General features: G+C 43.6%; 1 long non-coding RNA gene across 2 annotated transcripts; it reads right to left on the reverse strand.

The window, feature by feature from the left end:
• Positions 1-717: 717 nt before the first annotated feature.
• On the reverse strand, positions 718-11,097 carry LOC309827966. 2 transcript variants are annotated; one of them, XR_014297277.1, is made up of 3 exons: positions 11,012-11,097; positions 3,514-3,618; positions 718-1,365 (listed from the first exon to the last, which is right to left on the reverse strand). It is a non-coding gene; the product is annotated as an uncharacterized lncRNA (long non-coding RNA). The 2 variants fall into 2 exon arrangements; XR_014297278.1 differs by lacking the exon at positions 11,012-11,097 and adding an exon at positions 4,142-4,618.
• Between the last annotated feature and the right edge of the window lie 2,590 nt (positions 11,098-13,687).

Genomic DNA, 13,687 nt, shown 5'->3' on the forward strand with positions numbered 1-13,687 from the left:
CTCTCTGAAGGGCAGAGACTCCCACCTTGCTGTTGAGCAACACTGCCTAGACAAGTAAGCCTCCTTTCCAATTCGCCTCTCCACCCCACCCCCTCCCCAGGATTCCCTCACCTTCTTCCCCTGCTGGGTTATCCCTTCAGTAAGGGACTTCCCCTGTCCTGCGATCTGTACAGAGGCCGCCCAATGTAGTTTGTTGTACAACAGTGCCATCTAGTGGTCTTATCTTTTTCTTTTTCTTTAAAAAATTTTTTTGGATTGAGGTATAGTTGATGTACAATATTATATGTTTCAGGTCTTGTCTTTTCTTGATCATCCCTCAAATCCTTGAACGCACCACAGAATTGAAACAATATAGATATTCTTGCCTCTTCAGTTCTTTAATACCATTTATTGAATGCTGGTTAGATCATTACTAACGGCATTGAATCATCATGCCACCCATGAATATTGGCTTCCAATGACATCCTCAAAGGTTATTACAATAAGTGCAAATACAAGTCTTACGCAGAATATTCAGGAAAATATTAACTGTAATAGGTTTCCTGGTCATGTTAAATTTACCATTTGGAATGTTATAGTCTAATCACTGAATCACATATTTTACAACCACAACTGCTCTTAAACTGCTGTCTTAGTCCATTCAGGCTGCTAGACAAAACACTATAGCCTGGGTAGCTTATAAAGAACAGAAGTTTATTTCTTACAGTTCTGGGTGCTGGGAGGTTCAACATCAAGGCACCAGCATGTTCGACTTCTGGTGAGGGCCCTCTTCCTGGTTCATAGACAGGGCCTTCTTGCGGTGCCCTCACATGGAAGGGAGCTAAGGAGCTCTGTGCGATCTCTTTTGTAAGAACGCTAATCCCATTCATGAGAGCACCTACCAAAAGCCCTGCCTCCTAATACCATCACATCAGGATTAGGATTTCAACGTATGAATTTTGAAGGGGACACAAACATTGAGACCATAGCAACTGCTATAATCTTTGCGTTCCTGGAATGTGATGTCTTTCAATGTCGGTTATCCTTCTCCCTTCCATACCACCACCACCAACGGGGAGGATAAGCAATGGGCCCATGCGAAGAGTAAGAAGAGCGGTTCAATTCACCCAAGAAATAAATGTCCCCTTCCAGCGCAGCTTAAGACTGACCCAGGACAGCATGCCGTCACTGCAACAGTGGGGGGTAAGAGAGGACATCTATCAGAAAGCCCTCAGAGGAGAGAGGTGTGGCCACCCCCAGAGAACTGCCTGACATGTTGTGCGGGGAAGAGTGACCACCCTCATGGCCAAGAGTGGGGAATGCACAAGATAAAGGATATTTGCTGCCACCTCTCTTGTCGTCGGGTATTGTAGCCCATAAGCAGCACTGCAGTAGGAACACAGAAGAGCAAGAGCTGACACAGGGGCCCACACATGCAGCCCACCCCAAGGGTTGACAGCAGACCCACAGTAGCCCAGAGCCTTGCATTCAAACCTGTGCCTAAGATGAATGAGCTACCCTGAATCAGTCAGCATCATTCTGATGGCCCAGTGTCATGTGATTCTGTGGGAAAAACCCACGCTGGCCGCCCTCCTAGAAATGAGGTCCAGCCATAGGGCCCTGGCACAACCCTACAGGTGTGCATTCTGGAGCTCTTTAGGACACCTGGTCAGCCCACACACGGAGTAAATGCTCAGAGAGCACCCCAAATGGGACAGAGCACAGGGCCCATAGAGATCACAATCTACTCTCGGAGCACCCCATCTGACAGTCCTATTTGACCTAGCCACACCCAGGCAACAGTAGATGACTTTAAAAATGTAGAGGAAGGGGGGACTTCCCTGATGGTCCAGTGGGTAAGACTCCACGCTCCCAATGGAGGGGCCCAGGTTCGATCCCTGGTCAGGGAACTAGATCCCACATGCATGTCGCAACTAAGAGTTTGCATGCCGCAACTAAGAGTTCACATGTCGCAACTAGGAGTTCACATGCCTCAACTAAGAAGTCCACATGCCGCAACTAAGACCCGGTGCAGCCAAAATAAATAAATAAATAAAAGGATAAAAATAAACCAATAAAAAAAAATGTAGAGGAAGGACCTCCTAAGTGCAGGACCCCCTGAACACCCTGGGCACATGCCCTGGGGTGGGACCCTGTTTTCCTTGGTCTAATGGTGGTGCTGGGCATGGATTTAAGTGCATGGCCAGAGAGTTGCACGTACCATTTCACAATGGCCAGAGGTTGGTCACATGGCCAAATACACCTGCTGAAAAAACTGGAAATTTTAGCAATTTCTATGGAAGCAGGAGAGAATGGAGACTAGGTGACGAGTAACAGTCATTACCATGTCCACTGCACAATAGAATGCAAGATAGACTGGAAATGTGAATATCTAGCTTTCCTATACTCTAGACAGCAACAGAGAAAAATGCTGGGAAAGACCAGAATAGCCCATAAGGCACATCAGTACCTATTAGGAAACAGTAGCCCCTAAAAAGATACAATCCCATAGGTGCGTGACATGGCAAATGGAACAAGGGCAGGATTTCAACTCCCATCTGTCCCTTAGGCCAGTTCCTCTTTGCACGATGATCACAACCACAAAGGATAGACCTGGAAATGGCTCTAGATTCAGCCACTGGTAATGTCACACACTCCTCCCCTTTGTCAACTACTTGGTGCTTTTTCAACACATTTCTCCATATTTATACAATACGTTAAAATAAGAAAAACATATAGCAGGTCTGATCTCTATCTCCTCCACACACTGAGAAAGGCTGTAACTCTCTGGGCCACAGCTCAGCAAATATTCCCAAGGAGAAGGTCTGGGGAATGTTAAGTTCATGTTATGTGTCTCATCTCTCTCAAAAATCATCACATTGCATTGCTTGCTAATGAATATCTACAAATTGTTGTTCAGTGTTTTGTTTTAAGTGTGGTCCACTTTGAAAATTTTAAAAATCCAAAAATCCACCTCTTCTCAAGATGTAGAAAAACTGAAGAAGGGAATTCCCTGGTGATGCAGTGGTTAAGAATCCGCCTGCCAATGCAGAGGACACGGGTTTGAGCCTGGTCCGGGAAGATCCCACATGCCACGGAGCAACTAAGCCCGTGCGCCACAACTACTGAGCCTGCGTGCCACAACTACTGACGCCTGTGTGCCTAGAGCCCGTGCTCCACAACAAGAGAAGCCACCGCAATGAGAAGCCAGTGCACCGCGACGAAGAGTAGACCCCACTCGCCGCAACTAGAGAAAGCCTGCGCACAGCAATGAAGACCCAACACAGCCAAAAATAAATAAATAATTTTAAAAACCTGAAGAATATGGCTCCACCCTTACAACAAAAAATAGCCAAACTGGGACCTCCCTGGCAGTCCAGAGATTAAGACTGCAGGAGGCGCGGGTTCAGTCCCTGGTCAGGGACCTAAAATCCCACATGCTGCATGGCACAACCAAAAAAAAAAAAAAGCCAGATAATCTGAAATTTTTCCTTGAACACATCAGAGAGTTAAGTCTCAGGGCAAACAACTTACCTAAAATCTAAGGAAAGACAGACACTCTCAAGGTCATTCCTTATATTCAACTCCTTTGGGGACAGTCCACCTTCCTGACCAATCCTGCTATGGAGAAGCTCACCACTGCAGAGTTGGAAATAACATTGAGTCAACTGGAGGGAAAACAAAAAATAAAAATACAAAACAACAATAACAAAACAACCAGCATATAAATTCATTGTAAATAGAATGTCTGTCTTGGGAATTCCCCGGCAGTCCAGTGGTTAAGACTCTGCCCTTCCAATGCAGGGGGCGTGGGTTTGATCCCTGGTCGGGGAACTAAGATTCCACATGCCGCATGGCATGGCCAAAAATTTTAAAAAGTAGTAAGGTTGCCTTTAAGAAAACAGACAAAAGAGGCTGTAGTAAGAAAGGCAGGGTCAAAGTGCTAAGCTTCAAAAAGTCTTAAGGCTAGATAGGATCAAAGAAAGGGGAAGAGATGGTGAGAGGGCATCTGGGGGAGCAGAAAAAGCACAAGCTCAGAGGAAGAAACTGAAACAGTGTGTGCTGCAGTGAGTAGAGAGGACTGGCTGGAGCAGAGTCTGGGGAGGGCAGGAGGTACAGCTGGATTGGGATAATCAGGCCAAGAAGGGGAGGGCCTGCTAACCTGCACTAGGGGGACACACAGAACAAGATTACATTTAAAAGTTTCTCTCCAGGATGAATTCTCCAATGACGAATAAAATTTGAGTTCTGAATGAAGACTTTCCCACATTTCTCACATTCACAGGGTTTTTCTCTAACATGAAGCCTTCAGTGCTGCTTCAATCCTGAACTGTTGTTGAAGCCTTTCCCACACTCTGCATTTGTAGGGCTTCACCCAAGGGTGGATCCATTGATCTTGGGGTTTTCTTTTTCTTTTTTCCTTCCTTTTCTTTTTTTCTTTTGGATCCATTGATATTGATTTAAGCTGACTTTTTGCTTGAAGGCCTTGCTGTAGTCCTTGCATCTAAAAAGTTTCTCTCGGGCTTCCGTGGTGGCGCAGTGGTTGAGAGTCAGCCTGCCGATGCAGGGGACACGGGTTCGTGCCCCGGTCTGGGAAGATCCCACATGCCGTGGAGCGGCTGGGCCCGTGAGCCATGGCTGCTGAGCCTGCGCGTCCGGAGCCTGTGCTCCGCAATGGGAGAGGCCACAACAGTGAGAGGCCCGCGTACAGGTAAAAAAATAAAAGGTTTCTCTCCAGTGCTGACTTGCTGGTGCTGAGTTGAAGTTAAAGGCTTTGCCACACTCTTTACACACCTGGAAATTGCAGATGTGTGAACTGACCCCAACATTTTTTTCTGATCTCTTATGTGCATGACATCTATTTTTCTTTCTTTCTTTTTTTTTTTTTGCAGCACGCGGGCCTCTCACTGCTGTGGCCTCTTCCATTGCGGAGCACAGGCTCCGGACGCGCAGGCCCAGCGGCCATGGCTCATGGGCGCAGCCACTCCTATTTTTTATAGGAATTTTCTCATTATTTACTCTCTCCTTTGCTGAATCTCTCTTATTTTTCTTCATTCCATCCCTTATGAGACTTCCTGAAGGCCTCTCTATCTTGCTCTCTGATTCACAGGTAACTTGAAAACCAGGTCCCTGGGGAAGGTCTCTTAATGTTCCTCTGAGGCCAAGCCACGGGATTCACTTTTCTCAGAAATGTCTTATTTTGAGGCCTAAAAGCACAAATTCAGCCCTGATTTCACAACCTGAGAAAAAATAATAAATGCAAATGTTAGAGAGGGAACTAGATCATCAAAGATACGACGGTATGCTGTAAATGCACAGCTTTTGTATGTTTGCAAATTGGTTTCACAGAGCATAGGGAATGAAGAAAGACAAGGAAAAGCCCTGGGACCCAAAAGGGAAAGGGGCTACATCTGGTCTCACGGCCAAAGATGCAAAAGAAGACGGGATAATTATGGTTGGTCCAAGAGAGTAACATTGTTGAAAATGGAAATCTGATCATGGGAATGGCCTCAGAAGACCAAAAAAGAATGAAAAGTGAAAAGGATATTGGGTTGGGCGGGCTGGTGAGACTCCTCTTCATCAATTAAATGTCAAACAAAAAATTAAATCAAATAACTTAGATATTCCAACTTAGGGGTATGTGAGGAATGCTATCACGAAGCTTGCAAATTACCTGAAAACATAAGCAATATAAAAGATTAGAGAAAACCACACTGGGCCAGGAGAACACAGATCAAACTTCCACCCACACTGACTAACTAACCATAACTGCAAGGTAACATTTGGCCATCATGATTTAGCCCTAGGCCATGACAAAATTTCACAGACTGGATGGCTTAACAGAAATTAATTTTCTTATGGTATAGGAGGCTGGAAGTCCAAGATCAAGGTGCCAGCTGGCTGGTATCCTCTGAGGCCTCTCTCCTTGGCTTGCAGATGGCCAACCTCTTGCTGCCACTTCACACGGTCACCTCCCTATGCATGTGCACCCCTGGGGTCTGTGTCCTAATCTCCTCTTCTCATATGGACACCAGTCTGACTGGATTAGCGACCACCCTATAACAGCCTCATTTTAATTATGTCTTTGAAGATCCTGTCTCCAAATACAGTCACATGCTGAGGTACTGGAGGTTAGGGCTTTAACATATAAAGTTGGGGGGGGACACAATTCAGTCCACCTGCCATATGCTGAACCCATCCCGCGCCTAAGCACCGAAGCCTCACCACCTCCCTATGGACACGGTCCAAGCATGTTCCCTCCTCCTCGGCCCCAGCAGTTGCTATTCCCTCTGCCTGAAACGCTGCCCCTAAATATCAGCACATCTCACTCCCTACTTTGGTCTCTTGTTCACATGTCCCCTCATCAGAGTCTGTCCCTGATCACTCTATCTATCCCTTTCTATACCCCTTCCCTGCTTTATTATCCTTCATAGCATTTACCATTACTTGCCATAAAAATTTATACATTGTGGGGTTCATCCGTGTTTAACACACACCCAGGAGTTTTAGAAATCATGTATGGTAAGGTCACAGACAAGAAGACAACTGCCTTGGAAAGAAGAAGTACTTACAGTTCCTGAAAAGAGGGGGCATGCCACACCATGCAGGGGGCCCATGGAAAGCACCATGGGGTCAGTCAGGAGGCAGAGGAGGGGGCAGAAAGCACAGGCAAAAGCCTCTATTACTAGAGCGGTGGGAAGTTGTTAGGTGGGCATGTCCTCCTGCTGGGTAGGAAGCAAAACACAGATGTTGGGGTCTGTGGTTGGAAGGTTTGTAATAGGATTTTTGCACATCCAAAGGGGAAATATAATCAACTTCGGCTGTTAGTTTGACCCTATGATCAATGGACACCAAATCATCAATTACAACATTTCTAAATGTTGGTTAGAATATCCCACATTTTTGGCGTTACGCCAATATATTCAAATGTTGGTTAATAAGAGAATAAGCGAATGAGTTTCCATATGACTAGTTTATGCCTGTCCTCATGTACACCCATGTCCTAAGGGTAATTCTTGCTGCCACCACTCGGGTTCCAGGCTTCATCCTGTCCTCTCAGGCCAGGTGTACTTCTTCTCTGTACCTATCTTGTCTTACCTGAAACCTCTCAGAGGCTCCTTTTGGTGAATACAGATGGATGCATCTTTACCTCGGACACAGTTTCCATGAAGTACCTGCACTGGCTTACCTCAAAACTCAAGTGAACAGAGGTCAAAGGGAACAAAGCTCACCTGAGGCTTGGTTTTAAGGGACACAACCTGTCATCATCTAGCTTCTTCAATTCTTCTTATGGAGAAAAGTATGATTCTCAGTAGCTTAAGGCAGAGAATGATACATCAGCAAGATGGACTGATCGCAACTCCCATAAAGAACCTCTCCCCCAGGTTCTGTTTTCACATTTAACATTGTTTGTACTGGCAGCATGATTCTCTGCTCACAAGAGGAAGATAACAGGCACATCTCAGAATGCTGAGACAACGCAGAGATCATTCCAGTAAGGAGCCTGAGAAAACTGGACGTTCCATGAATCTAGATTCATAATCACAGGATCGCAGGAAAGCATCCAGGAGAGGAAGCTGGGGGAGATAATGGATACAGGATTTAGAAGCCAAGAAGAAATGTGGAGCCCCCAAACTGTAAACAGAGTTCCCTAGAGACTACACACCAGAGATAGGAAAATGTTTATTAAAGATGCAGGCATCATTAGAGCGAGACTGAATCCATAGCCTGTGCTTTTCAACACCACTGCATCTCTCCGTAGTATGACTGTGCCGATTAAAGCTCTATTATCAAAAACCTCAATTCAAGATCCCCTTATCTGTCCCACAGGACAAGGAAAGGCTATTGATGTGATCTTGCCCTTTTAAGTACTTTATTCTTGTGTACTCAATGCTACCTAGCTTATGTAGAGTATTAATGTATTTCTATTAATACGACCCAGTAAAATTATACTCATAAAGTGACAGAACTGAATGAATCAATTTGCCCACTAAACAAACAAACAAAATGTACATACGGTGTGTTGAAAAACATAGCTCCCAATATAAAACCAATCTAGAAAGAGTGACAATATATTGAAGTTCCTAGCCACTCTTGGCTAAGTTCTCCACGTATGTGTGGTGTGCCTTTAGTTTAGCCAGTGGCCCAGTACTAATACTAGTCTGCTGTTTCCCTGCCTCCCCGGCACCATTACCTCATGCTCCTTGTCATGTGTTGACACTGGCTTAAGGATCATATTTTTAATTTAAATTAATTTTATAGGAGCCTAGACAAACTATGTGATGCATGCAAATGGCAGATATAACTATTGTGAATTATCAGTGTTCCCTCCGTGCGAATGGCTTACTGAGAGTTGACTGTGTCTGGCTTCATGTGATAAGAATAGACTGATGCTATTCGGTCTATTCAGTTCCCTCCATGCTCCTGGCAATGTGTGAGCAATGTGTTGTTTCCTGGCATGTAACTGCTTTTAATAGAAGGCAGCAAAAGTAACTACTCTTTGATATGTGATGTTATTAAGATATTTGTAGTTTTCTTTGAAAAGAGAAGCTGGTGTGATTAGGTACCTTTTGTTCCATTAACAGCAATAATAAAGATGCTATCACTCCTCAAAAAAAAAAAAAATGCAGGCAAACACTGGAAGATCTTGAAAAAGTCCTTAACTCTCAACCTCTATTTTTTTCCTGTATAGAAATAAGATACTTGGACTAGACAACTTCAAATGTCCTTTTCAGCAATAAAGTCAATGAGTCAAAGGAACAAAACTGAAACAAGACTTACAGATGGTTTAACAATAAATTTTGATGACTCCCTACTACTATTTTTTTCCTAAGACATATCAATGGATTTTAAGATTCTTCATTAATTTTATCGCTCTGGCAAGGGTGGGGAGAAGGTAAGTTGGAAAAAAAAAAGAATGGTAGTCATGTTAAAATTACATCCCAAGTTATAAGGCATGTCCCAAATATTACAGTATTATAATAGTAACCTACTTCCAAATCCCACTCTGTGTCAGCTACTTAGTTCATCACTGGAAAACAGGGATCCTGCTGTGGATTGATTCTGCGAGGTACACTCATTAAAGACAAGGCCTGCAACACAACAGCTGCCACTGGTTAGACCACAGATTCCCAACTGCATAAAACTATATGTGCTCGTGGATCTTTACACTTTAACTGGTTTGTTTTGAGACAAAATGATTGCTATTGTCACACCCAGTTCTCCTCCCTCTGCTCATACATCATGCATGAACAGCAAGACAAAAATCTCACAACCCAATTTCAGGTCTGCAGTTTCGCCAAGTTCATGGTATTCTGACTCTAAAGACGTCCAGGGGGACTTCCCTGGTGGTCCAGTGGCTAAGACTCCGCACTCTCACTGCAGGGGGCCCAGGTTCGATCCCTGGTCAGGGAACTAGATCCCACATGCTGCAACTAAAAGATCCCACATGCCGCAACTAAAGATCCCCCGTGCCGCAACTAAGACCTGGCACAGCCAAATAAATAAAAAGATTGAAATAAAAATTAAAAAAAAAAAAAAAGACTTCCAGGAAGGTGAGGGAAGCAAGGCACGTGGGTCATGGGAAAAGTTGTCAGATGATGCTAGACACCACATCTTTGTGGGTAGAAAGACTATTAAGGACAAAGAGTAGTTAAAAGCATGAACTGAAGGACACAAAAGAAAACACAACACAAATTCTCACACGTAAAGCTCATTTCACAGAGCTTCTATCCAATATTAACACAAGTAGTGATTTCTTGCAAATAGAGTAAATAGGTACTCCTTGGACATGGATGTTCTATTTCTCTTTGTACCTATTTGTCTGATACAGTAGATATGATCAACAGACTTCCACATGTGGTTGCCCTATACAAGATTTTCTTAACAGCAGCACTAATGGCATTTGGGGCCAGATAATTCTTTGTCGTGGGAGACTTCCCTGTGCATTGTAGTATATTTAGTTGCATCCCTGGCCTCTAGATGCCCACTAGATGTCAGTAGCAGCCCTATCCCCAATTGTGACAACAAAAAATGTGTCTAAACATTGCCAAACGTCTTCTAGGAGAAAGGCGCAAAATCACTGCCAGTTGAGAACCACTGACCTATACTGATATATTCACACATTCCTTGAAAGAGCAAGATGTGGTTGAGAATGAGAAGCAGAGAAGTATGGGTGCCGTTGAGACTTAAGTGGGAGATTGAGAAGAGAGAGCATAAAATCATAGATTATAACCAGTCACTGACAGAGTTTTGATTACTCACCTAGGGAACTTGGGTTTTGTTTTATAGACAAGAGAGAATCATTAAAGGAATTCCAGAAAGGGGGTGATACGATTAGATTTTCATTTTAAGGAAATTTTCTTGATCTAAGAATGAGAGAGGATTGAAAAGACAACAGCTATCACAAAACTCTGACGTGGTAACTATGGAAAATAGAGCAGAGGATGTGGAAAGGAAATGGCCCACCTGCTGCATCTGTGAAATGGAATCATTAAAACGTAGTCTATTTATAAGGGTGCAGGATAGAGAGGAACTGAAGATTTCCATGAGGTTCCTGGGCTGAACAAGTGGGCAGGTGGCGGAGAAAACAGGGGTTAGTGTGTACCTGTGGGTAAGGATAAGAAGTTCATTTTTGTACATGTGGCTCCCAGATGTAATTTATTTTTATTTATTTATTTTTGGCCATACCACGCAGCTTGTGGGATCTTAGTTCCCTGACCAGGGATTGAACCCAGGCCCTCAGCAGTGACAGCAAGGAGTCCTAACCACTGGACCTCCAGGGAAGTCCCCCAGATATAGTTTAATTCAAATGGGTAAATAATCCTGTCACCTGGTGACACTGTATAGAGTTAGAAGAGGGACAAGATTGGATCCCTGGGTGACTACTTATCTTTAGAGGGTGGACAGAAATGGAGGAGAAATGCCTCAAAGAAGGCAGGAACTAACAAATCAGGAACGTCAGGAGAAAGTGGTGACCCGAGAGCCAAGAGGACATTTGCAAGGGGTGTAAATTATCAACAGGGATACATACTGTAGATGATGAAGCCCGGGAAGCCAGGCGCTGGTAGTAACCTCAGTTCAAGGAGTTTGGTGGGAGCAGAGGTCAGTTGCTACGGGCTGAGGAGCTAGTGGACAGACAGAAGAGAAACAGAGAGTAGCTGTCATAAACCAGAACTAGTCTTTCAGAACAACTCCCACTCTGCAGGGCAACAGCCTCCAGCCCCACCTGCAGGTGGAGCCGGCATCGAGGCTCTCTGGATGGACCATGCCCACCTCTTATGTTTGCGCCGAGTTGATTTTCAGTGTCCGTATTAACATCACCATGTGCGGCTTCCCTCAGGTGTATCTGTCACCTTTTCAGAATACTTTCGCTTTATATATCCTGGGGGTTCTTTTTGTTTTGAATCTTATTTGCCACCAGTTTCCAGCATATATCACTCCCCTCTTTTTCTTGTTTCCTCTTCACCCAGGCTTGTATTTTTCAAAGGAACATCAGGGAATCTGATCTGCCACCCGCAAGGCAGAAATAGTAAGGAAGCTTAGCCCCATTTGCCTGAATACCCTTTGAGCCTCCTAGAAAATAATAAAATAAATTTGGGGCCTGGTAGTTAGATTCCTTGCACTCAGAGTTAATATTTTCTCAAAGAGAAGGGGTCAGAGTGAAAAGCCTACGTCGAGTTTTCTACCGGGTGCTCTTGTGGGAAGAGAAATCTGTAGTGTAAGACACAACCCAAGACACCAGCTGATTGTCTGTCTGCCAGACAAATGTACTGTTTGGCTTCTTCTTTCACACCAGTTCTTTCCCATTTCTCTTGATATTATCAATAAAGTTTATGTTATATACTTGACAATGAATAAGTTTTTATCGACTTTAGGGGGTACAATACAGTGGAAATCAGAAGACATCAGGTTTCCAGCTGCATTCATGCTAAGCACACTTTAGCCTGGACTACGTATGCTGGAAATGGGGGTAGAGGCTGAACAGTTCAGTTGCTTAACTCCAATATCTATATCACTTCCACCAGACAAATATAGTCCTTCTTTCGGAGAAAAAAAATGGTTAAAGCCAGTTCTTTTTGTTTTCTCTTTCTGCTGAAGTAAGGAAGCAATTTTCCACTCTATAAAGTAATTTACATTTCAATCACTGGGCAGAGGAATTGCCTTTCAACATCAGAGAATCTTCTCTAGGTCTGAACTCTGTCCCTCTCAATAGGTATTGGAACATTGTCCTACCTCTGAACTTTTCAGTTATGTGAGCCTATAAACAACTTTTATTAGTTAGATTTGGGTTTTCTGTCATTTGCAAATTAATTATACTGATCCTGGCTTATATTTGAAAGCACTGTTTCCTTGTATAGCACCTTAATATCATATTTTCTCTTAGTGGTCACACAAGCTCCTCATTTGTATTTCATCTCAGTTGCTTGGAGGTTAAGTGTCTAAATAGGTACCTTTCATGCCCTAACCTTAACTTCGTGATCCCACCGGACTAATGTTTGTCATACCGTAACATACCTTCCAAATTTGATGAAAATATACTCTCAGTTCCAGATTCTCCAGTGGATAATTTCCAATCTCTTTGAGGTATCTTCCAGATTCCCCTACCCTACCTATGTGAATTTTGGGTTTGCCACATCACCAGTGTTTTAAGTTAGATCATGTGGAATGCCCAGGATATTTTCATATCTGCTAGAGACTCTTACTGGACATCCATTTCCACGTGCTATTTCTTAATCTTCCTAGACCACCTATCTTTTGCCATGTTTTGCTAATTCTCTCATTGTGATACTTCTAAAATTTGTCTTGCCATTCCACCACTCTGCCTACAAACATTTCCATCTTTGAAAGAGAATTCCTAGGGTTGATCAACTCCCATGATCCTCTTCTGTAAGTCTAAACTGTTTCTTCTCTTTCATAGTTCCATTTCCATGGGTTCTTATTCTTATTCATTCTCTCTCTCTCTCCCATTTTAAAATACTGAACTCATCTAACGTATATGTCACCTTCACTCTGGGAGCTTTTGAATGATCACCTCCTTACATTCCCAATTGGAAAGTCAACCCTATTTCAACTGCTGCCTGCATAACGTTGCCACTGGTAGTGTAGTGTTGCCAATCTCTCACTGATGCTCTTTCTTAGCATTTCTTCTTGGTGTGTCCCCCTGTCCAATTCCCTAAGTAGAGTTGGTATTCCAGAAGACTTCACCCTGGGCCCTCGTATTTGCCTGTACTGTCTCTGGGAGCAGTACTGTCCAATAGACCCTTCTGCATCAATGAAAATGTTCTACGCCTACACCATCCAATAAGGTAGCCAACTACCACATATAGTTACTGTGTGCTTGGAATCTGGCCAGTGTGGCTAAGGACATACACTTTAAATTTAATTTTAATACCCACACGTGGCTAGTGGCTACTGTATTGGATAGTGCAGCTCTAGATTACATTCATTTCTTCCCATGGCTTTAAATACCTTCTGTTCGTTTGACCACTCTCAAATGTACAGCTCCAGGTATCACTAACCCAGAGGTCCAGCCCATATATAAAACCACCTACTTGAAATTTCTAATTGTACATCTCACACTTATTGCAAATGTTAATCCAAAGTAGAGTTCTAGACTTTTCCATCTCCAAACCTATTCCCATTCCAGTCTTATTCATTCCAGTAAATGGCACCACTGTCTAACTCAGCTGCTCAAGTCAGAAGCCAG

This window comes from Grampus griseus (assembly GCF_964374135.1).
Source record: "Grampus griseus genome assembly, chromosome: 10".
NCBI lineage: Eukaryota > Metazoa > Chordata > Mammalia > Artiodactyla > Delphinidae > Grampus > Grampus griseus.